The sequence below is a fragment of the Anser anser genome (assembly GCF_964211835.1).
Source record: "Anser anser genome assembly, chromosome: 3".
Classification (NCBI taxonomy): domain Eukaryota; kingdom Metazoa; phylum Chordata; class Aves; order Anseriformes; family Anatidae; genus Anser; species Anser anser.
The window spans coordinates 113580021-113606322 of record NC_139722.1 but is presented as its reverse complement, the minus strand read 5'-3'; the positions used below and the strand labels follow the sequence as shown (position 1 = coordinate 113606322).

Sequence of the window (26302 nt, the reverse complement as noted above, 5' to 3'; positions counted from 1 at the left end):
ACAGGCTGGCTATGGCCACGCTAAATAAGACATCAAGCTGCCCAGTGCTGCATAGCACGGCCAGTCGTGTTTCTAGAAGCAGGCTTAAAGAAACACTTGCGTGTGTCCCTGTGCGCACATATACAGATATGAGGTGATAAACAAACGGGTATGTGGTGGCCGTGTGCGTTGATACAAGTGTTTATACGTGTATGCATATATACATGTGTGTTTCAGGTTATACATATGTTTACTCCAGAGTAATTGTAACTTCTGGGGCTTGAGACAAAAGTAATTCTAAAGCAAAGTAGCTGAAAAAGCCATGCCCGGGGAAATGCAGGGGGAAGCTGCAGGAAAACTCCGTTAGCAGAGGCTGAGGGGCGTGGAGCTGCGTTGCTGCAGCAACCCCACGAGCAAGACTGCTGCTGGGACAGCAGCAAAGCAGCAGGGCAAAGGGACTGGGTTCCTGGCCTCTGGAAAGCTCACTGATTGTCCGCAGGGAGCGGCACCAGCATGAGTGGGTCTGACAAACCCCAGGGCCACAGGGCAAGCCGTCTCCTCAGCCCACTCAATTCAGCTTCTGCCTTCTCTTACCAAGGTGGTGAAGGGGCTGTTCCTGCTGGGGCGCCAGCCCCAGCCCACAGCCAGGACAACTCCCTGATATGATGCTTTCCTCTGGGCAACCAAGTCACGGCTGGTTTAGAATGACCCATTCTAAATGCCCAGAAACAGGGGAAAAATAGTCAGGAAATAAGCTCTTTGCCATAGATTTTCCATAAATACAAAACAAAGGTGCAAGTTTTTAAGAAAGAAGCCCCAGAGTTGCCCCCCAGCTGCCCCAGCTGGACTGCCAGCCAATGCTGATTACTGTAAGGCTCTGAAAGAAATCTGATTTACGGCTCCAACGGACATAGTTCGCCTTTGCAACCACGTTAGAAAACCTTGTGATGTGTTTACCTTCATTTTTAGTTTTTAATTGTACTTTTCTTTGTGGCTCCCAGAGCCAGACCATCAGAGATGATGGTTGCAGTGCAGCAAAACAGGAACAAGGGCATTTGGAAAAGGAAAATGGAGTGATCAGGACAAAAAGAAGGGGAAGGGGGAAAGAAGAGTGAGGAAGGGGATTGCAAATATATGTGACATTTTTCCTATCTTGCTGAGGGGAAAGGGGATGCTTATTCCTGAGAACCTGCCCCCAAATCTGTTGGTGTAATTTTTCCTTCTGATACTGATATGTATATGTTATTTAATTGCATAAACCCAGTCCCAGTCCCAGCCACCTGGAGTACAGAGTCAATTGAGCGGTGACAGTCATGCGCAAGAACTGCAGAATTTACATTTGGATGTTTGTGCTCGGTGTGTCGCATTAGAGAGAGTAGTAAGCTTTACTTCACATTAAATAATCTTTGGTTCTGTGCATATAAAAAATGCAGCCAGGCTGTTTCCTCAATAAGATGTCCTTACTTAGTTTTTCTATTACTGTTATCAGAGAGGATCAAAATAGACAGATGCATTTACTGTTTTCCATCAAAAGATAATAAAAAGAAACAGTTTATAAAATCAGATTATATGAAAAATTGCCTAATGATTATAATTTCCAAAACCATTGCTGAATAATGATGTATTCAAGAGTTGTCATCGAATGATGAAAGAAACCTAATATGAAAGATTTTCCCTATGAAGAATGACTACAGATGAATTGCACAGAGATACAATCCTCTGATAAAGGACAATAAGAGCCTCTAGAACACTTAATAATAGACTACTCAGGATGAATTGAGTATTGCAATAAAGGCCCATAAATTAAAAAGTTTCAAAATGATTTCTGATAAAAGACATGCCAATGTGAAGTAAAAAAAAAAAAAAAAAAACACATTGAAATCAACAGATATACTGGCTGCAGCACGTTAGGTAATAGAAAATGCACTCCGTAAACTCAAAATAATTGATTTTCAAGAGAATGCTCTCACATGCCGTACACAGCAAGCTTTCACCTGGAAGATCTCGTGTGTGAGGCAAACTTGGGGTGGAGGTATGTGAGCCCTGTGCTTGGCTGCTCCCGTGGGTGCGAGAGGAGCCTGGGGTTGCAGCTGCACCCGTGTGGTCACCTGGCCCCCATACGATGCCCCTGGGAGCACCACCTGTGGGCATCAAGCATCCTTGGGGACCAAGGGGGATCCAGGAGCCCCATGGAGGAACCAGGTCCTGAGACGTTCTTTGTGATTTTTCTTCCTTTTTACTGTGTAAAAAGTTTTTTACTTCCTTTACTTCTGGCCAGGCCCGGCTCTCTGCAGCCCACAAATGGTCTCAAAGGAGGAGAATGGTATCTAAGATGTTCCTTGTCCTTTGGCATCTGCTGCCAGCCCAATGGATCAGCCAGCACGGCGTGTCCGAGGCACCTGGCTTCAGCCAGGCATGTGCACCTGTACAGGAAAAGGTAAAAGACGTTTCTGAGGTGTTAGAGGGGGTCTGTAATGCAGATGGCTGTGCTCAAAATAGCCATGTTTGCTCGCTGGGGCACAGAAAACTGAGATGATTTATTATAAGCAGTGCCAGCATATATTATTCATGTTGGAGGCAAGGAAAGGTCTTTGATATGTATCTGAAAAAGCTTCAAATCCATAAAAGAGATAAATTTGCATGAATAGTGTCGCCCGGAGTATAGATGAAACTCTCAGACACATCTTCATATCGCATAGTGCAGCATAGCACTCCTATACATATACAATCTGTGCATTAATTTCACTTAAAAGAGAAATTCATTGCCATATCTCTACACAATGAGGGCTGACCCAGCCCTGGGTTTTTCAGGCACATCATTAAGCTTTTGTTTGCTTTTGATGCACACCACAGCCCCTGTTTGTTTGCGTACTCTGGGAGCCTTGCTTTACAGACTTCCATCTGGAGCCCACCATTTTTGGGTCAAAATGACATTAGCCCACCCCAAATCCCACATCATTTAGCCCGAAGTGTGAGGGAATGACAGCATTTGCTAAGGACCCCTGGCTCCAGACTGAGCCGCTGCATCCCCACAGGTCTCCTGCCAGTGCTGGGATTAGACTGTGACTAATTATGGCTTTATTTCGTTTAATAAAGAGACACCCAAGTGTTCAGCACAATTGCATTAGAAAACAATAATCATAAAGCCCCCCACTAAATGTCTGCAATTAGAGCATTCACTATTAATTGTGCTAATTAACCCCGCGCACAGAGCAGCTGGCAGCAGGGAGAGGCGGCCGTGTGGCGGTTGAGCAGCCGTGGCTCAGGAGCAGCCCAGGGCCCCGGGCATTATGGCCCAATCCTGCCCAAACTGCACCCAGAACAGCGCTGGGGGGGTTGTGTAGGGGGGCTGTGGGGCTTACTGTAGCCGAGAGGTGTTGCCATCACCGGTTACACAGGGAGAATGGGCACCCATCCCATGCCAATTGCTCGGTTGAAAGCAATTATCTGTGGAAGCAAGCACCTGAAAATGGACCAGAGCCCCGACAGAAACCAAGCTCCAGGGCAGGAAAGCAGGCCAGGGCATTCTTCCTGCACCCACCCACCATACGTCTTCAGCTCTCCCTTGCTAGCTTTGTCCTTCCATTTTTCTGATCTCTCAAATTATTGCTATTTTTAACTTAATAAACTCCAGGAAAACCCTCCAACTTTCCTGTAGGCTCTCCAAATCTCACAGCTAATTCCCAGCAAATACAACACAATAAAATAACGGCAACTGAAATAATGGCTGCGACACTAAACCCGAGTGCCACCAGGCTTCGAAGAGGAGAGCAGCTCCGCTTCCTCTGCAGCGAGGGGCTGAGTTAGGCCAAAGGAAGCAGCTCTCATTTTTCCTCCCTGTCTCTGGATGAATATTTCTTTAACCCTGTTGCTCCTGCACCAAACCACTACCAAAATCCACCAAGCTGAGTGTCAGATAGACAGCAGTAAAATGGAGCATAAACAGGAAAGGAACAAGGGTGCCTGCAGCATCCTTCCCTGAACTTCCTGCCTTTGCCTGCACCAGCTTGCGTCCCACAGGGCTTGCTGGGACAAAAAAAGTGCCTTTCCCACACGCCCCCTTATGCCAGGGTGTTGGAAACAGGGCACCCACACCCCTGGCCCCTGCACTCTGCAGTAGGGCTGAGTGCAGTTTGCACATCCCCACCCCGTGTCCTGTGCTTGGGGAGAGGCTGCCCCAGCATCGTGCTTCGGGCCACTGTCAGAGCCAGCTCTGCAAGAGGTTCAGGCCCTTTCTGCTTTGCTTTTTGAGGGGGAATATTCATATTTTCCCATCTGTGCTTTATTTTAAAGCCCCTTCACTCCCCTCCTCCATTTTCAACAGCAAATGTGATGCTTTTGTTCCCTTTCTTTCTCTGGCTCTGATCCTGTGAAAAAAAAAAAAATTGCTACAGCATCTGAAGTGGCTGCACAGTGGGTAAAGTCCTGGCTCCCTTGAAACCAAGAGTAAAACACCCATTCATTCCCTTCCGTTGTGGCTCTCACCCCGTGACTTCAATGGGACAAACTCAAAGGGCATAAAGTTGTTTGTTGTCCCATAAATGGATCCATTGTCTATTGTTGAGGCTCTTTCCTGAGCTCTAAATCTTCCTTTAGCTCTGCTCTCCGCCTCTCCGGAGGGCCCGAAAAGCAGAGACACCGCTCAGACACAGCAAGTGTCTTTGCAGGGTCCTGCCGTTGCTGTGAGCACGGGGATGTTTGTTCCCCTAAATACACCTTCTGTGACAGCCACGTAAAGCTCTCCCTGCCTTCATTAACAGTTTTGTGCTAGTAATAACAACTAGTAATAATGAGTAATGTCATGTCTTCCTGCAGGTAGGATAACGGCTCGATTTGGCAGCAGCACTGGTGCTCCCTGCCTGCCCTGCTGCCTCCTGGCCCTGGTGTTTTCCTGCAAACTGGGCTGGCTGCAGCGGGGCAGCCCTCCTGCAGGCAGAGGGTGCATCAGCCACGTGCTGCATCAGATCGGGGTTTTGTTTGCTGCTGCTTCTCTCTTATAAGACACGATGACTCTCCCCAGCTACATAACCAGGAGCCAGAAGTAACCTGGGCGCTTCAGGGAGGCTTCCAGGGGGTTCGCCCAGACACCCAAAACCAGAGATGGACCCCGCCTGGTGTGCTGGGTCCTTTTGGCAGGTGGTAATGCGGCACCAAGGAGAAAGCACCTCTGCTAAGGAGGCACGCAGCCTGCAGCTGCAGGCACGCTTCCTTCCTGGAGCCTCACGGATGCCAAAATCAGGGCTGAGAGGTCCCTGGCCTCAAGCACCCTGCTTGCCACCGAGGGCACAGCACTTGGGATGGTCGAGAGGAAGGGGACACGGCAGCGTTTCGGGTGGGATGTGGAGATCCGCACAGGCCTCGCAGGGAAATCCCGCACCTGATCTCGCCCCTGGCGGCCCAGAGCCATGTGCCATGGTGCTGCGGGAGCGGAGATGCGGGGCCCGGCCACAAGATGTCAGCGGAGATCGCAGCATCGCCGCCCGCCTGCCCGCTCCACTCCCCGCAGCCGCCCGCCCGCTCTCGGCCCGGCGCCCCCGGTCCTCCCGCCCCACCCCACCCCGGTCCCTCCGGCTCCCCCAGCCCCCCCGGCCCCCTTTGCCGGCGGGGTCTGCTGGCAGCCTCTGGGCGCCATGCACGGCCCTAGCATCCTGCTCTAGGATGGGAATTCCCGAGGTGGGAAGCGCAAGAGGCAGCATCAGGGCTGTGGCCAGCTGCTCCACACACGGGGACATGATGCCGGTACTGAGCCTCCAGCCATGCGCAGAGCCCCTTGGTTTCCGCCAGTCTCCCCTCCCTGCTTGCTCTCTATTCCTCCACCTCTGCACATCTTGTCCCACTGACTCGCCTGTGCTGACATCTCCCCAGCATCGCTGGCCTCCCCTTCACGCGACATAAGGGTGGCAAACAGGGACACAGCCCTCATGGCACCACACAGCCTGGCATGGCATGGCATGGTATGATACAGCACAGCATGGCACAGAATGGCATGGAACAGCATGGCACAACGCAGCATGGCACAGCACAGCATGGCACAGCACTGTGTGGTCTGGTACAGCATGGCATGGCACGGCATGGTGTGGCAGAGCATGGCACAGAACTGATTGGCACAGCATGGCACAGCACAGCATGGCACAGCGAGGCATGGCACAACATGGTGTGGTACAGCACGGCATGGTATGGCACATCTTGGCACAGCATAGAATGGCATCAGAGCATGGCACAGTACAGAATGGCACGACATGCAATAGTATAGCATGGCATGGCACAGCATGTCATAGTATGGCGCAGCTAGGAACAGAACAGGAGGGCATGGCACAGCACGCCATAATATGGCACAGCATGGTATGGCACAGAATGGCACAGCACAGCATACTACGGCACAGCAAGGTACGGTATGGCACAGCATGGCACAGCATGGTATGGCACGATACGGCACAGCATGGCATGGTATGGCACGGTGTAGCACAGCACAGCATGGTACGGCACAGCAAGGTGTGCTACGGCACAACAAGGCATAGCACGGCAGAGCACAGCATAGTATGGCACAGCACAGCATTGTATGGCACAGCACAGCATGGCATGGCACAGTTTGGCACTCCACGCCATGGTATGGCACAGCATGGCATGATATGGCACGGTATGGCACAGCACGGCACAATATGGCACAGTATGGCACAGCATGGTACGGCACAGCAAGGTGTGCTACGGCACAGCAAGGCACAGCATGGCAGAGCACAGCATAGTATGGCACAGCACGGCATGGCATGGCACAGTTTGGCACTCCACGCCATGGTATGGCACAGCATAGCACCTTATGGCAAACCACGGCATGGTATGGCACAGCACGGCATGATATGGCACGGTATGGCACAGCACGGCACAATATGGCACAGTATGGCACACCACGGCACAGTATGGCACAGCATGGCACAATATGGCACAGTATGGCACACCACGGCACAGTACGGCACGGTATGGCACACTACAGCACGGTATGGCACAACACACCATGGTATGGCACAGCACAGCACAGTATGGCATGGTATGGCATAGCACTGCACAGCATGGGAAGGCACAGTATGGCACAGCACAGCATGGTATGGCACGGCATGGTATGGAACAGCATGGTACATCCCGGCATAGTATGGCATAGCATGGCATAGCATGACACATTATGGCAGAACATGGCACGGTATGGCACATCATGGCACAGCTTAGCACGGCATGGTATAGCTGTCCTGGTTTCAGCTAGAATAGAGTTAATTTTCCTCCTAGTAGCTGGTAGGGTGCTATGTTTTGGATTAGGATGAGAAGAGTGTTGATAATATGCTGATGTTTTAATTGTTGCAGAGCAGTGCTTACACTAAGCCAAGGACTTTTCAGCTTCTCGCTCTGTCCTGCCAGCGGGCAGGCTGGGGGTGCAGCAGGAGCTGGGAGGGGACAGACCCAGGACAGCTGACCCAAACTGGCCAAAGGGGTATTCCATACCATCTGACGTCATGCTAAACAATATATAGGGGTGCCTAGCCGGGGTGGGGGGTGCCAGCTGCTCGGGGATAGGCTGGGCATCGGTCAGCGGGTGGTGAGCAATTGCATTGTGCATCACTTGTTTCGTACACATTATTATTAGTAGTACTATTACCATTATTATTATTATTTTCCTTTTCTTTTCTGTCCTAATAAACTGTTCTCTATCTCAACCCACAGGCTTCAGTTTCCTGATTCTCTCCCGCATCCCAGAGAGGGAGGGGGGAGGGTGAGTAAACGGCTGCATGGTTCTTAGCTGCCAGCTGAGTTAAACCACAACAATGGCACAGCATGGCACATCACGGCATGGTATGGTACAGCATGGCATGATATGGAACAGCACAACACAACATGGCATGGTATGGAGTAGTACGGCATGGTATGGCACAGCACGGCACATTCTGGCACAGCACAGCACGGTATTGCACAGCACAGCATGTGTGCTACGGTATGGTAGGACACAACACGGCACTGTACGGCATGGCAAGGCATGGCACGGGAGGGCATGGTATGGCACATGCCAGCATGGTATGGGACAGCATGGCATGATATGGCACAGCACAGCACGGCACGGTATGGCATAGCACGGAACAGAATGGCATGGTATGGCACAGCACGGCATAGCATGGTCCAGCACGGCATGGTATTTATCTTATCAATATTTACAAATATCTTAAGTGTGGGAGACAGTGGGATTTGGCCAACCTCTTTTCAGTGGTTTGTGGGGACAGGACAAGGGGCAATGGCAACAAAACGGAGCACAGGAAGTTCTGCACCAACATCTGAAAGAACTTCTTCACGGTGAGGATGGTGGAACAGGCTGCCCAGAGAGGTTGTGGAGTCTTTGGAGATATTCAAGGCCCGTCTGGACACCTACCTGGGCAACCTGCTCTAGGGAACCTGCTTTGGCAGAGGGGTTTGACCTGATGATCTCTGGAGGTCCCTTCCAACCCCTACAATTCTGTGATTCTGTATGGCACAGCACGGCACAGCACAGTGCAATTTGTTCTCTCACTGCACAGCTGTACATCTGTGCTCGTATTGTAATTCTTGGGTGCTTAACTTGTGAGCTGCCTGCTCAGTTAGGTACTGGGCCAAACAATTTTAGCAGCACTGCAGTGACATGGTGTGTGCTATGAACGTAGCCCTGTAAATCATTACTGATTTACTCCAGGACTGGGCAGAAATACGGCTCTGATATACAACTTCCCAGCATTGATCCTAGCTAAACCCACTGACACACCATGAGAGGTGCTACCAAAAGGACAGAAATTTTCAAGTGGAGTGCTGCTGTCACTCTCAAGCTTTTTTCTGGCACCACTGAGGCAGCATTAAGAGAAGAGGCCAACTGGTGCAGCAACACCTGTGTCTGCACAGGCAGCACTATCTGGCTGGCAGCATGTGACCGGCAAAAGCACTGCCTCAAGGATGCCCACAGGATCTCTCTCCCAGCACATATGGGCGCACAGGCAGGGCAACACCAGCATCATCAAAAATGATGGGCCAGTGATGGTATGGAAAGTGGCTACCGCCTTCCCCACTCCTGTCCAAACAGGTAATAGAAAGCCCTGAAAAAATGTAAGAAGATCAGCTTGAAACATAGTGCTGCTTAAAAAATGCAGGAGATTTTTCTGCAGCCATCTTCAGGTGTCCCTGCCCTTTGAGCGCACCTACTTCAGTTTTTCCACTACAAACAGTGGTGCTAGCAATTTTTCTCCCCCTTTAAACCAGGGCAGAGATCACACAAGAATGTAATTGCATGAATCCAGTAAATGAGGCTCTAAAACTAGGTGTGTATTCTGGGGTTCCCAATAAAAGGGATCGATAAGCCCCAAGTATGATTTTATGTCCTTCTGGAACATGAAACTGATCTAAATCCAGCTAGGGTGTCAGAGCAGGCATTTTGTGGACACGGACAGACTGTTACAAAGAACAATTGCAGTCATTAAGAAAATGCAGTCACTCCCTTTGGCCATTACCATCCCGCTTCCAGCACAACGAGGTGCTGGGTTCCAGTTACCAACAGACACAAAACCCACCAGAGCCAAGGCAGTGACAAATGGCGTTAAGGCAGAGTGCTCTGAGCTGCAGGTCAGTTACATGGCCCCTGGGGCACCGGCACCAAACCGTCCTTGCCAGCGGGAATGGGAGACAGCTCCCCAGAGATGCGCTCCCCAGAGACAGGAAGAAAAAGGTCTGATTATCTTTCCAGAAAAAAGGACGGATATTTTCTGGGTAAACTAGTCTGCTTTAAAACAAAATACGTATATTTTTTGGTTGGAATGGGCTCTCCAGACAAAATTTCCATGGGCTAAATTGGAGTTTTCATGTTGGGGCAGCCAAATAGTCAGGATGGTGTGAAGCACCACAAACCGAGGCAAGTGAAAAACAGGGCTAAGCCAGGGCAGAATAATCTTTTTGTGCATCCACTGGGACTCTCTCCTCTCCAACGCAAGCATAAACACACTTCACATAATGCTATTCTCAGTCAGAAGATTATCTGTGAACTCGCGCAGGCATAAAGAGGAGGTCTGCTCCACAATGAGACACCTTGAACAAAGAACACACTGAACCCTCACCTCCGCCAGCACAGCGCGCCGAGGGCTCCAGAGCCGCAGGTCAGCAGCAGGCTTCCACTGCCACAGACGCTGCGTAAACACAAAAGTCACAACTCTGGCACATAATTACTGAGCTGACCAGCAGGAAAGCCTTTACACCAGTAAGCGTGAAGACAAGCTGCAGCGGCACAAGGCAGGCTGGCACCAGTGTAATAAGAGTTACGTTATTACAGCCATTTCAGTCAAAAAAAAAAAAAAGGAGCTTGTCAAATCAAGTTTGTTATAGCACTACAAAAAGAACATCCAGAATATATACCTGTTTATAGGGGGCAGGAATTAAATGGAAGTGTGCTGCCTTCGCCATGCAGAAAGCTGTTGAGATGCTAGAATTAAACCCAAACAATCTCCCAGACAGTAAAATAGTATCTTCAGTTATTAAGGAAGAATATGGCTTTATAAAGGATATATTGTACGACAGGGCACTGAGGACTGCAGAGAGCCAAAGCCGCTGGCAGGGGATCCATACCATCTTCATGGCCATGTACAGCTACTCAAAGAGCAGTTGCACATGAACAGTGTCAAGCTGAGGCGGGGGAGGTTTAGGCTAGACATCAGGAAGAGGTTCTTTACCGAGAGGGTGGTCGCACACTGGAACAGGCTCCCGAGGGAAGTAGTCGCTGCACCAAGCCTGTTGGAGTTTTAAGAAGCGTTTGGTCTGACTTAGTCACATGGTCTAAAATTTTGGGTAGACCTGTGTGGTGCCAGGAGTTGGACTCGATGATCCTTATGGGTCCCTTCCAACTCGGAATATTCTATGTATGGGGGGTGGGGGATGGGGTGTTAAACACACAGCAATTAATAGACTGATAAACAGAAAGATTGATAAATAGTTAAACAAGGATCATCTTCCCCCCAAGTGGGAGAGGAGAGTGTCCTGACAGCATGTCACCCATCCTCTTCCTCCCAGCCATGGTCTGTGTCGGAGCCCCCATACCATGCCCCCCTCCTTGCAGCAGCAGGGACTTACAGGAATGTGTCAAAGCCCATTTCAGAGTAATATGACTGGAGAGCTGCATTCAGATCGGCGTGCTGTAATGTGTCTGACAACATTATATTCTGATCCAGCTCTTCAAGTAACCTTCAATTTATTTCTAAGCCCCTGTGTTTATTTAACCGAATCTGCCTTCCGTCGTGTGGAGCAGTAGCACTCAACCTTTAAACAGCCCAAGAGCCACTTCAGCATCGAACAGATGCAGAGAACTCCCGAGTCAGAGGCACAAAGGAGCCGGGCACATTGTGCGGTGGGCGCCACAGTGCACCCGGCCGGGTCACATCCAGCAGCAGGGGCTGCGAGCAGACTGCTTCGCTCAGCGCCGCGGCTGGGAGCGGGCGGTTCAAGGCCAGCTTCCCATGCCAGCCAAGCCAAGCTGCCAGCAGGGGCTGGTTCATGGGGAAAGTCAGCGCCTTCCCCATCCACTGGCATTTTGAGCAGGGTTGGACAGGCTGCACGTGACTTCTGCAGCTGGGGGGTTTGGGGTCTTGGCGCAGAGACTTGGTGCAGCCGTGGAGAGCCAGCCCGCTGTGTTTTGGTGCTGCCTCCCTCCAACAGAGGAGGAGGTCACTGCATGTCCAAGCACTCATGCCATCATGGCATCCTCATGGTGCCTTTGTCTCAGTGCTGGTCCCATTTTCCCTCACCACCCAACCCTTGCCAGCCTCCAGAGAAACCCAAGTCCCACCGGACAGGTCCTGGTGAGAGCGGCCGTGGTGCCAGGCCAGCTCCTGGCACTCACCATGTGCCCATCCCACCATGGCTGTGCCTCCAAAGCCAACAGCAGGACCAGGCCCACATCCTGCACCCAGTTACCTGCAGGGCACCTGGACCAAATCTGCCAGGTTTGGGTCACTTGCTGCCATGTTCCCTAGCAGCACTGAGCCATCAAGCAGCCCACAGGCTCTCCACCAGGCTCATGGGCTGGGGGGCACAAGCAAACCACAGCGAGCAGCAGTGGCAAACCCACCTGCCCACCTCCGCATGCCCATCACCTGCAGAACAAAACGCCAATGGCTTCCTGTTGCTTTTCCTTTCACTTTGCTGGAGTTTTGTGTTGGCTTTGAGTTCACCATGCACCGTTCAGAAACCTCACGCAATTTATAGGAAAAAACCTTGGCTTGCTTTTCTGTTTACTGTTCCCAAGCATAATGAAAATGTTAAAATGCTAAGTCACTTGACATCTGCAACCCCAGTAATGCACTTGCTTTACTTTTTTTGTAGTTACAAGAGTTGGTGAATATATTTAAAGCTCTTCAATTCACTTAAGTCGAGAAAGACATGCTGCATATTCAATGAAATGCCACAGTTGTGACATGTTCCATATCCTCTGCTGTGTTAAGTCTCTTCATTTATTCTTTTACAGACGGTCGCAGAATTTATTCTGTTATGAATAAAATTATCTCTGATGTCCTTCAGAAAATAATGTAGGGCTTTTGACTGAATGCTGGAAGTTCAAGGAAAACATTCCAGGTGCCCAGGACATGAAGAACAAGTCATTGAACCTCTTTCATTGAGCTGTCATCTGTTCCTCCTGCTTGCATGCTGCACCCCCTGCTCCAGACAGGCTTCTGCTTTGGTGAATAATGATTAACAACCAAAACCTTTAGTCTGCTGAATGCAAGCCCCATGCACCCAAGTGATGTGACCTGCCTCTTAGCAAAAAAAATAACAACTGCTGGGTCCCAAACTCTCCTCTGGTGCCACTAAGGCAACTTGTCCTGGGAAGTCAGTGAAACCCCACGGATGGGTAATGGCAAAGAAACCGGCCCTGCTTCTTACCCTGCTGCTCACCACAGCCAGCTTGCTGCATGATGGCCCAGCGTTGGAGTGGCTGGCTCCTTCTGAAGGGCTTAGGATCAATGAATTCATACAGATCGTGTACTGGGGGAAAGAAAACCATGGCACCCCGTGAGGCACCCAGCTGGGAGGGGTGGGTGGGAAGCAAGGGCTCCCAGAGCAGGGCTGCAGCCCACCTGCACTCTCTGCAGCCCACCCGTGCCCAGCCCTTTCCCTGCGAGCATCCCAAGCCTGTGCCAGTGCCTGGGGACAGCTGGGGTGAGCAAGCCCCAGGACCAGCAGTTACCTCCCATAGGGTGCCCCCGCTGGGACACACGGGATGAAAAAATGCCTACGCACCTCCGAGTGCTTCCTGATGTTTAACGAGACTGACTCCTTCCAAAATTATCGCTGAGCAAAAGTTGATCATTGTATTCATTTGGGCACTGCATACACAGATGCTCCCCGAATGGCAGAATAAAGATGGGGATATGGATTCATTTTTCTGTGCCTCACAAGGTAATTTTTTCCTCTATTGTCAGCATCATTGTTGATCCTGAAATTATAGTGTCTGAGGAGTTATTCAACAGGAGATGTTCAACATGAAAAGAGAGTCTCAGAAAATAACTGCAACAAGAACATTTAAATAAACCCAGAGATTACAGAGACAAAATACAAAAATGACTCCAAGAAGCTCATTTGGTTTCATTCCACTACATTTGAGTGTTATCTGAGAGTGGGAGAAAGAAATCCAAAATTGGCTAGGTACTATGAGGAAAAAAAAAAAAAAAAACAGGCATCTCTCTATGCACATCACAGCCTATTAATTACTCTCAGATTATAATGTGGGTCAGGCATTCAGGATTCAGCTAAATCGCTAGTCAAAAATCTTTATCAGCTTGCCTGCATCTCTGCTCCATGGAAGAGCTCGCCTTCTGTGGAGGACTAGAGCAAGATTTCCCTTTTGTGTCTCAGGGTTGGTTTTTTTTCCTTTTTAAGTTAATCTCCTCATTTTCAAGGCCTGCCTGCTGATTTTCGTGGCACACTTAGTAGTAGGGCACAATTCCTAATTCCTCCCCTCAGCCCCAAACAGCTCTGGTGAAGGGATTTGATCCCGGAGCCCAGTGTGGCTGGGCCAGCCCTCGAGGTGAGCCCTGCCTTGCCAGTGCTTGACGGGGATGCTCTGTCTGCTCCCGCGGCTCCCCTCCAAGCACAAGTTTTAAAGCACCCAATTTTATGAGGAACCCCTAAATCAGAGTCTCCACCCTGTCCAATTTCTACCCGACAGCAGCTGCTCCTCTCCCGCTCTCCTCTGCACCTTTCTTGAGTCAGGTCTTCCTGCGACTGAAGCAAACCCTGCAGTCTGCAGTGGGGGACGAAATCAGACTGCTGCTATTTGTGTGAATAGTATTTTGTGATAAGTAAATCGTCTAGGTTTACTTCCAATTATTTTTTAAACATCAGGCTTTTATCTTAAAAAGAATCAAAGTTTCTCTGTCTTTGAAGAGCAGAACCCTCCTGATATTCATTACTTGACTCAGCTGTTCACTCAGGTCTTTTCCTTTGATGAAAAACTCGGGTTTACAGAGAGTATTTAGCATCCTGATTAGTATATAATGTGACCTACTATTGGAATAAATGGGGTGTATAGTGCTATCTCACAAGCAGAGGAGTTGACTTAGTTGTACTGAGATGAAAAAAACAAAAAACAGAAAAAAACCTTGGGAGTCATTATCTAACATAACTACTTAAAAACAAACAAACAAACAAACAAAAAATACTGAAACGGGCTTCAGAGAAGAGGAGGAGTACATCACAACTTACCATCTGCCCGTGCCCTGCCAGCCAGTGGCTTGTCCTGCTTCCTCCATGGCTTCAAATCCCAGATACTTTAGTCTTAGGGAAAAAAATAAAAAATAGTAAGTCTCTACACCAAGGAGAAGTAATGATCAAAATTTCTTTTAGTTATTTCTGTGGCAACACCCATGAGTAGCAATAGCTACGGAAACACCATTACTCTCCGTGCATATACAAGCCATAACGGGGTGGCAGCTCAAGGCTGAGCATCTAGCAGCAGCAGCACAAGCTCGCCACGCCACTCAATGCCAGCAGCTCACCGTCTGTAATTCCACCCCAAATGTGACCTTGTGAACCGGGCAGCAACAGCCACGGCGTCTCGGGCAACCCAGCCAAGTGCGCATGGGAAACACTGGTGTCTTGTCAGTCACGTTTTTGCAGGAAAATAGACTCATTGTGAGCTGGCTTTAGTTCATGAGCTCCCAGGGCTGTTTTATGCCCACAAGGAAACATTTAGGACCACTAGAAAAATATTTATCCATAAAGATCAACACCATCAAATATCCTCCCCAGCACACACGACCTGCCTACACAGCCCCAGCCCACACCTCCCGTCACCATCCTGACTACTGGGACATCCCTGGGGACAGGAGCGGGGAAGATCTGAGATTACACATTAGCCAGGCCAGCCGCATCAAGGTCCCTGGTAATAGGAAGGTTACAAGACAGCAGTCGGTCATGCTGTTAATGTGTAACGCTCGTGCCACCTTTACCTCGCTTTCCGCTCGCCTGCTTTGTGGTGTCAGCATCTGCCAGAAGCTGCAGGGAGCCCAAGGAGGGGCTTCTCAACCTGCTGAAGTTCATCTTCGCCAGCACGCTCGGAGACCCTTCACGGGCAAGTCCTGGTCTTGTGGCACCTGCTGGTGCTGGTGTAAACCTTGGGGCCTCCTCTTCCCCCTTGTTCCTGGTTGCAGACCCTCCCACCCCTCTCCACCAGCCAGCATCCAACATATGTGTGCCTGCCTGTTCTGTTTCCTCTGTTCTATTTCTGTCCTATTCCACTCCACGAAGCTTTGAAAGTCCATTGACCGCTGGATTAGGCTGAGAGCTCAAACACACACAGCCCCACCAGCTTTGTGAAAATGGGTGGATGGCCAGGGCTGAGCTACCAAAATCTGGTGGAAATATCTTTTTCTGGTGGCAAGGTCATGCCAGGGATTTGCTGCTGCGGCCGGCAGGGCCAGTGCTGGCGCTCAGCTTGAAGGCGCAGGGCTGCAGGGCCTGGCTTTGTCGGGCAGCGTCCCACTGGCGCGAGCTACGCTGCTTTATCGGGGGCACAGCTCAGCCTGCCTTATCACTGGGTTTGCATCTGGTTTCCATGGAAACTAAAGAAAACAGGCAGCAAGCCCCCTCCAAAAACAACTTTGAACAGCCCTTCCAGTATCATACTGTCACTTCGGATGTGTCACATTTTTCCCAGGTAAGTCCTTGAAATACATTGCTCTTTTCACCTGCTCTGCCTGTGGCTTCTGCACTACACCAAGTGCAGAGCTTGAGGTGGAAATGCCCATAAGGGTTGGCAGTTGTTGCTTCCACTATGGCTGTATATAGGAAAGCCCTGATAATATTGTCATTGGTGATGGCAAGTTCATCTGGAAAGCATGCAGCGTGATGTCAGGCCAAAAACGCACTCGGCAGAGCTTCTACTCCAGCTCCCAGGTCTCCCAGAGCAGCCCCCTCTCCGTGCCAGCAGGTCCTGTCCCCATCAGTGTACCAGAGGTAGTGTTGGGTCCCAGGTTCAGTCTGGGTTGGAGCCGGGAGGCAGCAGCAGCCCCGCCAGCAGCAGCAGCCCCACCAGCATCCTTGGTGATCCTCACTGACAGTGATGCTGCAGCCGTGCTCCCACCTGCTCTGCCGGTGTCTGGGTGCCCGGAGATGGACGCGTGATTGATGGGATGCCCGTGATACGCTTCTTATCTGTGGCTTCCCAGTTGGCTCCCATGTCGCTCGCAGGGTTTACAACATCAATGTCACTGTCTTTCCCTGGGTTTTCTGTTTGTTTTTTTTTAAGCCTGGTTTGGCTCTTTTCACACCTACTAATGCACACCAGAGACTCTGTTTCAGGATTAGTAAAATCAGACAAGCTATTCGGGGCATGACCCGTCTTTCCCAACTGTCCACAGAAAGTGTGTGCAAGTATGAACAGACTGGTACCTACTTGTCCTGGCAGGCCCGCCGAGAGCTGGATCCTTCTAAAGCATCTTCCACGGCAATTCTTAGCCAAACATCACAAGTGCAAATGGCATACAAAAACCTGGGTGCACACAGAAAAAAAAATGAGATTAGCTACAGAGAGAAGGAAATGGATGGATGGGCTGTTAAGAGGAGAGAAGAAACCAGTTCCAGTGGGAAATCGTAAGTACCACTGGGAGATGCCTGCCACTGCCCTTTTTGGGGGAGATGTTGGGGGACCCACCACCCCCTGTGCCCATGGCTGGGGTCTGGGAACAGCTCCGGGCCAAATCCTGTGCAACACTGCAGCCTCCCCCATAGGAAAAGTGAAGGATTAGTGCCCTCTTCCAAATCAAATCTGGCTGAAAGGAGCAAATCCCATCTCCTCCTCCATGGACTTCATCTTCTTCCTCCCCTCTTCCCACTAGCATGAACCAGAGCCAAGGAGCCATCCTGGGGAGCAGGCCAGATTGCGCTGTATGTTCAAACCAGCAGTGACGACCCATGGCCATCTGTTCATCACAGGTGTGTACATAGCACAGGCTGCAGCAGAGGCACCCTCAGACACCCCAGTCATGGGCTGTGGTGTGCATGGGGCTGCCGGGAGGGTGGGCGCCAGCCGTGGCTTATGTCCCACACCACTGGGGCCCACACGTCCAATGCTCCTGTGCTGCAAAGCCCTGCCAGCCCTCTCAGGTGTTGTTTGCCCACCTGGTGTCCTCCAGACCTCATGGAAGCGGTCCCTGCTCACCACCAAAATGTGACGTCTCTTGACATGTGGTGCCAAATAGGCCCCTTAGCCAGCTCTCCTCACCAGGGGAGGATTGCCTGCTGGTCACTCCAAATTCCTTCACGTCTGCAAAAAGGAGTGGGTGCATGTAGATGAAAAGTGGAAATACACCCCTGCAGGGAAACCCCAGCTATATTCACCCTACCCAATCAACACTGAGTTCCCCAGGTCCAGGGGCCAGCCCTTAACATTTCCCTTTGACCCACAAGATCTGTCCTGGGACCTGGGGACCCAGCCCCAGCGGCCAGCATGACTCTGAATCAGGACCAGGAGCACAGCCCCATCCTGCACGTCATGCTGGTGCATGTCATGCTGGTGCTCTGCCCAACTGCTTCACACCCCCCCCCCCCCCCCGACCTTGCTTCCCGAAGCACCGGGGATCACACACAGGAAACACAGGAAGGGGGTGTTAGCGGGGGCATGGTGGCCTGAACTGGTTCAAAGTAAGCAGCAGCAGCCACAGGGCCCCTGCCTCTTTGGGACATGACCAGCATATCTGGGGGAGCAGGGCTTCCTGCCCTCACCTCCTCAAGATGGGCAGGGTATTGTATTGGGTGCAGTAGGGGAGGGCAAAGGGGGTGGATGGAGGCAGCAGCCATCTGCACCCTTTGTCTCCCTGCAGTTGTACTGTGTCTGGGAGCTCTTCCCAATGCATCCACACAATTTGACAGCCCAGCCTCCTCCAACAAAGCCATTGTGATTATTGGGGCTGTTTAAGGAAAAGGGAACAAACCCACACAGAGAGGTATCCTGACCTCCTCCCTTCCACCTTTTTGTTCCTGAAGCAACAATTCCTGGTGGCCCTACAAACAAATCAATATTCGAAAAGTCTCCTCACCTGTGAAACACACCACCCAATAAGCCCCCCAGGCAGGTTTTACTCACCAATAAAGACTCAAATCACATGGTTAAGTGCAAAGGACAGCAGTACCACTGGGAACCCACGCCCCAGGAGCTGGGTGCAGCACAGATGACCACAGCTCTGGCTGACGCATGGAGCCAGCCGGGATGCTCAGAACACTGGCTGGCAGCAGTTCTGGTGCAGTGCTCAGCCACATGCTTCAGGAAACCAAAAAGCCTCCAAAAAGGTTTGCTTGTACTAATGAACAAAAACATAAATTTATTAATAAAAAAGTAACTGCATGTTTTGCAATACAATCTGAGACACAGCTTGGTTGTCACTGTCAGAGGGGATGTCTGCATCTCTGTGGTCCATCACTCCTTGCTTTCCCTCTGGACCACCATCAGCATGGCAGGTCCCGTGCCAGCCAGCATCAAGCTGGGGCTGAGACACCTGCTTTTCCAGAGGTCTGGCAGCACAGGGATAGGAAGGGGTAGCCTCCCAAAGGCACTACCCTCCCAAAGGCACAGCTTGCCGCTCGCATCACTGGCCACCCTTCTGCCCTCCTCACCCTTGTTCCCCTCCCACAGGTCCCAGCTTGTTCCCCTCGAGCCCTCCTTCACCAACCTCAAATCCTGCTGCTGCAGCCCGGTGCTGCTCCCACGCTCCCCTCCTCACAGCACCATTCCCGCAGCTCGGGCACAGCACACTCCCACACAGAGCAGCTGGGAGGGATGTAGCAAGACATGCCCCAGACATCTGGACTGAATTTCTTGTTATAAAGGCTAAAGACTTTGCAGGTATGTGAATACACAGCTAACTATTAGCATTTTTTTATTTTTATTATTTTTTTAATTTTTCATCAACAGGATAGTTTTTCCCCAAAGTTCACTCTCTTGGTCAGCAATGTGGTCGCTTTTTTATCCAAGCAAAGCAAGTTTGGCAAAGTTATTAACTGCCCAGAACAAGATCTTTATTGATTACTCTGAGGATCAATCTCCTTATCTGCAGGCTGCTCTGTTACAGCCGCCTGTGACCAGGGTATTTAGCTAAGCGATATCTGACCTGGGCCTTGGAGACTTTCACAGAAGAGTCCAAGGTCTCTGCAGTGTTTTTAAAAATACAGCAGGTGACGGAGAGAATCTAGGTGAGGTGAGATGGAGAAGCGTCCCCGTCACCTTCCCACCAGCCCTAAGAGCGACCAGTGATGCCCATTCAAGAGGACTTTGAGCTTGGCGGAGGTGGGAAGCTCTCCTGAGGATGCTGAAAGCATGCCTTGGGTCATGGTGTTTGCAGGCCCCTGGGTTTCAAATGGAGCAGCAAAATCCTTGGGTACATGGGGCTTGACACCCAAAGAGCTACCCTGGCTCTGGCCTGGGGCTGGCAGAGCGAGGGGTGGCCAGGGGTCCCACGTCACAGCAGGGCTGGATGCGCTTCCCGAGCTGCAGCATGAGAGGGACAAGAACAGGGCCAGTCTGGGGGGCACAGGTTGTAGGGTGGAGTGCCAAGGAAGCCTCTCCTTGTTTGTCTGTGTTTGCAGGGGGCTGTACCTTTTGGAGGATCCTCTGTCAAACTGGTATCACTCTTTTTCCACAGCTTCAGGAAAGTCAGATGGCACCACTGGCTCCACTGGCTTTTCTTCACCCATCCTATTAAAAAAAAAAAAAAAAGGCACAAATAAATAAAATTTATGCTAAAAGAAAAAGAAAACCAAAGAGGGGCAGGGGAGGGGGGCTGCAGCTGGAGTTGTCTATGGAAACCCAACTCTAATCTCTGGCAAACCCCCGCTATCAAAGCTTGGATCAGCATATCTAATGTAAACGAGCTTTCACACATAAATAACGTGCCACATCTGGCTATTTGTTTTTTATAGCGTCTTAGCTACCGAGCGATTTATAGAGGGCGAGCTTGTTAAAGAGCAGCCCGGGCTGCCGGGGAAGTTGCCGGCTGCCCGAGGCGGGGCGGGCTGGGAGGTGCGAAGGAGCGGGGTGGCGGCAGGAGCCGGGCTGGCTTCGGGCAGCGCGGGGAGGGGGCAGAAAGCAGCTCCCGGCGTCTTTGGGAAGGGGGGGGCCGGGGGGAGGGCTCTACCCCCCGGGGGAAGAGGGACGGCTCAGCAGCGGGGCCGGGGCCGGCTTAAAAGAGCCATCCAGGAACCGGCGTGTTTGCGCTTATAACCAATTTATTACCGCCGAACATATGGCCAGTATTTCGCCTGGCGTCACACGCCGGGGAGGAAAGCAAACAGAGCGGGCGATGTAAAGCCGGTGAAGGAGCGGCCGCCCGCACACGGCGGGGACAATGCGAGAGGCGTGGGGCCGCCGTGCTCAGCCCCTGCCCGCCTAGAGCCGGCCGCAGGTGAGCGGGGCGGGGGACCGGGGCGGGGGTCCCACGGGGGCAGGGGGTTGTAAGGAAGCCTGGGCGGGGGAGCAGCAGGTGGGTTTGTGGCTTTTTTTTTTTTTTTTGTGCGGGGAGGGGGCGCTGGCAGGGCGCTGCGGGGCCCCCGCGGGAAGGCGAGAGGCGGCGCGGGGCGGCTGGGGCGCACCGACGGCAGCGCCGCTCCCCGAGCTCCGACGGCGGGGTCTCCCCTGCCCGTCCCAACCCGTCCCGTCGCGTGTCCCACCCCAGCGCCTGGCTGTACCGACGGCGGGACGGGCAGGGCCCTTGCGCCCTCCGTGCGCCGCGGGGCCGGGACGCGCGGCCCCCCTGGGGCGGGGGGGCCGGGCCAGCGCCCCCGGGCCCGGCAAGGCTGCAGCGGGACACTTCTCGGCTACGACGGCAGAGTCCGCCAGAGTACCGGGAATGGCCCGGCCGGACCGCTCCGCGCCGCCGACCGGCTCTGCCCGCCGCGCCGCTCCCTCCCTCCATCCCCGTCTGTGCCTTCCCCCTGCGTTTTTCTTGCGGCTCCCCCCGGCTGGGAGCCGGGCAGGTCCCCCCCCCCCCGCCGCCGTCCCTCTCCCGCACGGAGCCTTCGCGGCGCGCGGAGTCTCCCTCACGGCTCCCCCGCGCGGTCCGTGCGCGCCCTCCGGTCCGCATGCGGCAGCGCCGGGGCCGGGCTGGCCCTCGAGCCCTCCATGTTGTGCGTGCGGGTGTAAGAAATAAATTCAGATAAGAAAGTGCTCTCAGGGCCGCGTTTCATAAAGAGCCATAAATCTCCCGCATTCAAATTACCCTTATCGAAACGAGTTGGATTTTTCTTCGCGAGGAAGAACATTTCTGACAAAGCTTAATCTCATTGGGACACGTTTAATCATTAGAGAGATGTGAACGAATACAGCCGGGGGGCTTGCTGGGGGGGGGCGAAACGTTTGGCCGGGAAATAAAACAGTTATAATAGAGTGGAACGGGAAGGGAGGCCCCGGGCCAGGCTTACAGCTTGGGCCGGGAGGAAAAACTAAATAAGACAAACAAATAGCTGGGCCGGGTGGCTGCGAGGTGCGGGGGCTTCAGTCTGCCGGCTTTGTGCTAGCACGCATTGCGCTAACAAACTGCCTCGCGCTGGCATTGCCTCCGACTCTACTGGCAATATTTTCAAAGATCTCATTAAAGTGCATTTATCAAAGCCCTAACATGTGCCCTCCGGCTCCGACATAACCCCATTAGCCCCCAGGGAGGAGGGGGAAAATCCGAATTTCTATTACAATTCGCCACCTCGGGAGGTTGGCTGGGGGGTTGACTGTATCTAGATCTACAAATTTATAAGTAATATCGGTGAATTGGAAGGATTTCTCCGTCTTTGAAGCTTCAGGGGGAAGGAGATAAAGTAATCGTGAGAATAGGAAAGCTCATTTAGATTCCTATGTCCTGGAGAAGATTTAATTGTCTCCAGGAGAAAGGCAGGCCGGCGCGGTGATTTTGGGGGGTAGCGCGGATTTTTCCCGAGCTTTCTCCTCGATAGGGAAGGCTGCTGCCGGCTTCCTTTCTGCATGCGGGGGAATCTTCCCCCTTTTTCTCCTCTCTCTCGTTTCCTTCTCTTCCTCCCCCCCCCCAACATCATTAACGCCTTTGTTAATGCAATTTTTTCAGCTACGAACAGAGAAGGGAATTTCACCCACCAGAAACTCCGAGCCCCGCACATCACGATTAAGTTCCTGAAAGCCACGGAGGATTCAGAGGGCCCCGGTTCCCCGTGATTTCAGGAAATCCGATTTTTTGTAGCGGCCCGCGGGCAAGATAACCCAGCTGCGGGCGCCCCGAGCCTCCCCGCGGCCGCTGCTGAGCTCCGGGGCTGGAAGCAGCCCTGATGCCCAGGCGAAGGCAATTTATCACCGCCTGTGCGGGGCTCGCGTAGGGCAGAGCTAGAAGTAGCAGGGTGGTGGTGGTTGTTTTTATCACCGACAAAAGATGTCTTCTCTTAATGACGCAGCTCTCCTTTTCCCCGTAAAACAAAGGCAGTATTGCTTACCGGGGATGCTCCTCAGGTGAATCTCCTAATAAAAATTATCAGGAACTATGCTTCCCTTCCCCTCTATTTCAAGTGTAGCTCATTCTAAGAGATAAAATAAACCTGTTCCCCTAGCAAAGGCTTTGTGCGGGCTTCGCTTAACGAGCGGCAAGGTGCAGTTCTTTTTGTTTGTTTATTTGTGGTCTGGAGTGAAGGAAAACAATAGCTCGCACCTTTGGTCTAATCAGACAATAAACTAATCCACTTGACGGCTGTTATCGGAGATGCGATGTGGCGATGGGTTAAAGGTCAGCGCGAACGAGCTGCACAGGGACGGGAGGAGCAGCGGAAGACTCCTGTCAAACATCTTCGCGTTCATTTATACACATATTACATGTTATTACATATAGTGCATGTGTATGATATCACTCGCCGGGGAGGGGGGACGAAGCGTCGGTGGCTTAAAACAGTGGGAAAGGGCTGGTGCTTTTGAGCAAGCAGAGCCCAGGCTCCGCGGAGCAGCTTTTCCCCGCTGGCCGGCGGAGGACAGCAGTTCGCCGCCTCAAAACCGCGGCCTCTGGGCGGGAGGTGTCGGCCAGCCGCGGCCGTCTGCTCTCCGGCCCCACGTGTGTCCGCGGAGCTGCGGGGAACGCCGGCCGCCCCGCGCACCGCGCAAGCCGCCCCCTCTCAGGGATCGCAGCAGCTCAGAAGGGCTCTTTTCCCCTCTTATCCCCCACCAAGTGTCTCTTCGCCCTCTCTGGGGGGGAAAAAGGGGAGGGGACGGGAAGGGAAGGGAAGGGAAGGGAAGGGAAGGGAAGAAGAGCTTTAACACCGCTAAATTCTGCAGCCGCCGCCCGCCGGGGTGGGGGCTTCCCGCGCCGCTCGGGGGGGCGGCGGAGGAAGGGCGAATGCGGGCTGTTTGAGCTACCTGCGAAAGTAAACAGGTAAACACTCCCCCGCTCCTAGAGGGCACTTGTCCTGAAGTACAGCCACTTAGCCTGTGTACACGCACCTCTCCTCCGGCCTCTTGTTCTCTTGTGCAAACAGCCCCTCAGGCCGCGGGGCTGGAGTTCAAATTCCGCCGGGCCGGGAAGGCCAGCCGGCCCCCCTGCTCCCCTTCTCCCAGCAGCCGGGGGTGTTCTGCGGGGTCCCCCCGTTTTGTCCCCCCTGCGGGGCGGGGGCGGCCAGCTCCGTGGGGGCGCTGGGAGAGGAGGACAGCGCAGCGTGGACGGGCACAGAGGGCGGCGGGGAGCATCCCTCGGTCGCGATCGCGGGCTCCCCAGCTCTGTGGCGACAGCCGTCGGCTTGCCGTCGGGTTTTCTCCCTCGCGGCGCGGCGGCTCCTGGCACGGGCCCGGCCCCGCGGCCCCTCGTGACGTCAGAGGGCCTGAGCGGCTCTCACGTCACACCCCGCCGGTGACGTCACGCCCCCAGCTGGCGGGGGACCCGGCCCGCAGGCTCGGTGCCCACGCGTGGGGGCCGCCCGCGGCTGCCGCCGGCCCTGCGTGGCTCGGGCCCGCTCCCGAGGCTTTGTGCGGGCCCACAAGGGAGCTTTGTTCCCCGCTGCCCCCGGAACCGGGCCGCCCGCGCCGGCTCCCCCCGGGGAGGTCCCTCCACGCCGGGGCCGCCTGCAGCCCGCGTGGGCACCGCCGTCTCCCGTGGCCGTAGGACTGCCACCGCCCCACCTGCAGCCCCTGGGGGTCGGCGGCCGCCGCATGCCTGCTGCGGCATTTGCGCGGCCGTTTGCCTTGGGTGTTGGGGCGCCTTGCGGCGTCATTTCTTACTTTTATTTGTGTATGTGTTTATTCTTCTCCTTGGGTTTTGGGGTTCTTGGTTTTTATCCGCAAGGCCGAGATTCCCAGCCGCAACGAGAGCCCCGCTGCCCCCCGGCTGCCGCCGGCCTGCCTTCATTCGGGACGTTTCATCGCCGTGACGCCGCTTGTCGCGACTGTCACCCTTATCGCTGCTGTTTTCTCTGTCGGACCCGAAGCCCCATCCTGCCCCATCGGGGCGAAACGCGGCCGCCGCCCCCGCGCCGGCAGGTCGGGCCGGGGCAATAAAAGGGTCTGTAGGGCCGGGATGAGGCCAAACACGAGGACAAATACCCAGCTTGGGGAGCTGCCCAGGCCCCTCCCCGCGGGGGAAGGAGAGGCGCGGGGGAGAGCCCGCAAGAAGGGGTTCCCGTAATATCGAGGAAGGACTCCGAAATGGATGAAGAGATAGCCATTGAGTGCGGTTGAATACCATGACAACTAGGAACAACCTCAGATTTATTCCCAACAGTTAGGACACATTGAAAGAGGGCGTCAATCACGTATTATTTCGCCACTGAAATAAATGCAAAAACTGCGCCGAGACAAAGGGTTCCAACAGAAGCCGGACATTTGTCTACATTGCGGACATTGTCTCCAGCTTAGCCATAGGGTTGTATTTGTGTTTGCGCGGGTCCGACCACCCAGGATGTGCTCAGGGGCTCGCTTAAAAAAAAAAAAAAAATCCCTGGGCATTGTCAGCCACATCACATACTTTATGGGAGGCAGGCTGGGGGCTGGGGGAGGAAAGATGGGGGGAGAGGGGAGAGAGGGGAGGGGAAGATGCGGATAAATTGATCGGCAAATAGGAGGATGTCTGAGGGACCGTCTTCCTCTCTGCCCACCGCCGCCAGCCCGACTCCCACTGCCTCCTGCGGGAAGACAAACTCAGACAACTTTTCTCTCCCAGAAATAAAGGTGGCGGTGAGAAGCCCTAGCCCAGATTTTAGCCCCCGGCCCCGGGCTGCTTCAGGGACCAGGCAGGTGCGGGCCGGGCACGGCGAAGGGCGCGCACGGCCGAGCAGGGTCCTTTGGGGATGTAGGAAGGGGGGTGGCGGTGTTAAAATAGCAGTCGGTGGCAGGCAGACAGGGGCGGAAGGGGCTGGGGAGGGAGCGGCCTCAGCCCCGGGCGGGCAGGGGGAGGCCGCGGCCGCGCAGCGCCGGGGCCCGCGGCCGGGGACACCTGCAGGGACGGTCTCCGGGACCGCCTCGGGAACAGCCAGCCCTGCTCCAGCCTCCTCCTTCCGCAGGTTCTGAAACAGAAATAGTGATAAGAATTTAAAAAAAAATAAAATAAAAATGTAGGCAGTCATATTTGAACGTCCGTTGGTCTCCAGCCCATTACATTAACCAGACGGATCGGGTTCCATTCCCCTGGAAGAAAGAGGCAAAATCACTGAGACCTCCTCAAATAAAGCCCCCCCGCCAACACCCCCCCACCCCTCCACTAATCGCGTACCGAATCTCTCCGCGTCGTGACTGACGATCGCATTTTGCCAGTTCTGTTAGTTTCGGAGCATACTAGAATCAATTACTTGCTGTTTAATTTCCAGCGTT

The 26302-nt window shown here is 53.2% G+C and overlaps 2 long non-coding RNA genes across 5 annotated transcripts; one reads left to right on the top strand and one right to left on the bottom strand.

Annotated features, from left to right (window-relative positions):
- Nucleotides 1-2261: 2261 nt before the first annotated feature.
- On the bottom strand, nucleotides 2262-22744 carry LOC310896515. Of its 4 annotated transcripts, none has more exons than XR_014581564.1 (7): nucleotides 22607-22744; nucleotides 17635-20203; nucleotides 16910-17005; nucleotides 15465-16787; nucleotides 14719-14790; nucleotides 13255-13450; nucleotides 10433-12686 (listed from the first exon to the last, which is right to left on the bottom strand). It is a non-coding gene; the product is annotated as an uncharacterized lncRNA (long non-coding RNA). The 4 variants fall into 4 exon arrangements; XR_014581566.1 differs by lacking the exon at nucleotides 15465-16787 and having other exon boundaries at nucleotides 17635-18516; nucleotides 18599-20203; XR_014581565.1 differs by lacking the exon at nucleotides 15465-16787.
- LOC310896516 lies at nucleotides 20216-26195 on the top strand. The gene is made up of 3 exons (XR_014581567.1): nucleotides 20216-20909; nucleotides 22578-23879; nucleotides 24783-26195. It is a non-coding gene; the product is annotated as an uncharacterized lncRNA (long non-coding RNA).
- The last annotated feature ends 107 nt before the right edge of the window (nucleotides 26196-26302 follow it).